The sequence below is a fragment of the Papio anubis genome, chromosome 14, assembly GCF_008728515.1.
Source record: "Papio anubis isolate 15944 chromosome 14, Panubis1.0, whole genome shotgun sequence".
Taxonomy (NCBI): Eukaryota; Metazoa; Chordata; class Mammalia; order Primates; family Cercopithecidae; genus Papio; species Papio anubis.
In genome coordinates this window covers 19,440,213-19,443,499 of record NC_044989.1, presented here as the reverse complement: position 1 = coordinate 19,443,499, position 3,287 = coordinate 19,440,213, and the positions used below count along the sequence as shown (strand labels likewise).

The window sequence follows — 3,287 nt, the reverse complement described above, 5'->3', positions numbered from 1 at the left end:
GGACGTATAGGTGAGTGAGAGCTCTTGCTTTGTCCCTCCTAGAACATCATTGAGAGATAATCCCGGGTTTAGGCGGTACCCTGATGAGTGACCTTGTGATTGGAAGGCAGATTCTCTTGCAGGAATGGTAGCGTCTTTGCGCTCAGAGGAGATGTGTGTGTGTGAAGGAGAAAGAGGAGGAGAAGGGGTGCCTGTGGGGCTGATTTGAGGTTTGAACAGCATCACGCAGCTGGAAGCCAAGGCAACGCATTTCATCCACAGATATCATCTGCATCTTCCCTGCTATCTGATGACTCAGGAGCATCCATGCACATTTACCAAGTACCTGCCCAGTGTCAGGTGTATCAGGGAGTGAATTTGGCTGCATGAAAAAAAAAAATGCAATAGTTGGTTTAAACAAATAGGGCTTATATTTCTCAGTTAAGCAAGAGGCCCAGGGGTGGAGGGTGGGGCTGCTGCAGTTGTCATGCAGTGTTCCTGGGTAGTTTTCCTCCTCAGGGTTTCTTCATGGGCGGAAAGTGGCAGCTGCCTGTCCATGTCACCTGCAGGAAGATGCCAAAGGAAATTCGTGGAGGAAGAGGTACTCCTGCGTCGGGGAAGGGAACTTTGTTTACAAAGTGCAAATTGACTCCCTGTGTGATCCCATGGTGCCTATAGCAGTCAGGGAGGCTGGGAAGGTGGTTCTTAGCAGGAGCCCACCACGCAGAGCCGTGCTGAGTTGCTGATTCTGCCTCCGCAGTCGCCCTGCACACTTCCTAAGGTGCTCCTGCTCTGGGAAGCTGGGTTTGCCCGGTTGTGACCCACTCTCCTTCCTGGCTTCCAGATCCACGTGGTCCCTGAATCTCTCTCCACACATGGCCCTGACACAACTCACCTCTGCCTTTCGTTCCTGAGACTAATTGCCCATTTTCCCTATCTCTCCTGCTTGTGATTTAGCCCCTTACCCAGATCCCAAGGTTGAGACTTGAGTGCTCCCTTAACCATCCAGGCTCTGCCAGGCTATTGACTTGGGCTTCTTCACTCATCCACACACTTGATCCTGAGAGCTGGGTGTGAGTAGGCATCGGGGCAAAGGAAAAACAAAGATAAACCTGACTCAGGCCTTGCTCTGCAGGTCCTCAGTCAAGGCTGACTTTGCCCTCACCTATGCTTGGGTTCTAGAAGAATCTGGTCAGAGGCATGGGCTTCATCAGGATGGGATGAGACAGCTTCTGCAGTTTGTGCAAAGGACTTAGAGGAGAATCCAGACATTCCTTTTCGCTGGAAGTAAACTAGTCACCTGGGGACAAAGAGCAGATCATAACAGGAGTCCAGGGAAAGCCAAATATGCCTCAAAGGGGGCTGGAATGACAGTTTCTTCTCCCTGGAGGTCTGAGACAAACTGAAGACCGAAGAGGAACATGACTCAGTCCTTGGGAGGCACTTACAGCTCAGAAAGTGCCAACTCATCCCAACTAGGCATGGAAAATGCTCCTGTAAAATGGCCATTTCTCTCCTCTCTACCTGCCGTTCTGTTAGCCTTGCATCGAGGCCTACTCAAATATGTCCTTCTGTGGGAAGCTTATTCTCACCCTGCAAGCAGAATCAAACTCTTCCTTTTCTGTGCTTTCTTGGCGCTTTTGAAAATAGTATCTTGATTGTAATTTATCTTTTATCATAATTGGGCTTGCTGATATGCCCTCCCACTGGGCTTCTTGAGGTCAAGAGCTGTGTCTTTTTCATCTCAGTGTCCCTGGGGCCTGACTTGAGCCTGATGCAGAGGAGGTGCTCAGTGAAAATGTGGCTTTTAACAAAATCTAATGTTACTGCCAGGAGTTGTCCGTTAGCTTTCCTTCATCTACAATCTCCAGGGTTGCATTCCAGCTGCTAGCTACCCTGACCCCCTCTCCACTTGCTCTGGACCTGCCATCGCCGCAGCCCAAAGCTCTGGGTTGCTAACAGCCTCTGTCCCCCACAGAGCCATTAGTAGGTGTCCTTTGGGGTAGAGGGCCCCGTGCCCAGCTCTGCAGGCCTAACGACACCATTCCTGAAGAACGATGTGGATGTGTTTACCCAGCCTCTGTAACCTGACATGCAGCAGTCCTAATTGTCCTCTGCGTGAACCTGGTGCAGTATTTTAGTGTGTCCTATAGAATAATATTGAGAGAATGAACAAATCAGTGGCAGAACCTTCAGAGATTTGCCTAATTGCAACTCAAATTGTTCCCATATTGGAAATTACATGGCTAAGATGCCTTTTGGGGAACTAAATATTAGGAGCCCAGGAAGGTCAGCCAACAATGAGTTGCCAGACTTTTTTTCTCCATGAACTCTTACCGAGACATTTTCCTGCAATGAGACATGTATAGGTTGACTCAAAACAGATTTCACAATCGCTTTATCCAATTTTGGACGGCTTAATTCGGCAGTTCACGTAACCCTCTTTAATCAGCCTCACCTTCAGGGGTTGCTGTTGTGGTCTCAAGCACTTTGACGGGTAGATGGCATTCAGGTCAGTACCCCTAAATGGGGAGGCTCTGGCCAGTCACTGCCTTGGCTCTGGGAGCCTGGACTGTATTTGGAACTCTTAGGGGCTCTGGGTCATTGTGAAGTCTCCAGTGAGGTAGGAAACCTGTGATTCTTGTTCCCAGGCATGCTTTATGCCCTGAGTGGGATGCCCAGGGATGATGAAAGCGAAAGCATTGTGTGTGTGTGTTAAGATTGTTCCAGTTTTGACACTGTTATGAGGGGTATCGAGGTCTCTCAGGATTTTTGATTCTGACATTGAATAACAATAGGTTGGCTATCTGCCTAGTTCAGTGTCCTCCGGGAAAAAGTAATTTCCTGTCTTTCCCTTTATGGCATTGGGGGAACCATATGCCTGGACTTAGATTGGGAGGTAAGTCTGATTGCTGGTGTCTACCTTGTCACCTCTCAGGGGTTGAGGAAGTTGCAGCCTCTACCAGGAAGATTTCTGTTTGGCACTTTAACTTTGCAAGCCTTTAGTTGTTGCTTGTTCCATGGGTAATCACAGCCATCCTGTAAGAGGGCCCAGGGAAAAACGATTCCTCTTTTACATATGGTGCAAACTGAGGTCCGGGCAGCTCAAGTGATGTGTCCAAGGTCATTCAGGGAGTTCATGGCAGAGTCAGGTCAGAACCAGCATCCTACTCCCAGTGCACGGGTCTCTTTTGTTTTGTTTCTTTATTAAGGAATCTGCCTCTCATTTGCTTGGATGAAATACTGTTGATAAGTTGGGGCCATGCTGGTTCTGAAGAGTGAAGCAGCATTGTAGGGGTGAGTGGCGT

The 3,287-nt window shown here is 48.9% G+C and overlaps 1 long non-coding RNA gene across 1 annotated transcript; it reads right to left on the bottom strand.

Annotated features, from left to right (window-relative positions):
* Positions 1–387: 387 nt before the first annotated feature.
* LOC103876760 lies at positions 388–2,524 on the bottom strand. The gene is made up of 4 exons (XR_636130.4): positions 2,438–2,524; positions 1,145–1,279; positions 945–1,046; positions 388–542 (listed from the first exon to the last, which is right to left on the bottom strand). It is a non-coding gene; the product is annotated as an uncharacterized LOC103876760 (long non-coding RNA).
* Positions 2,525–3,287: the final 763 nt, after the last annotated feature.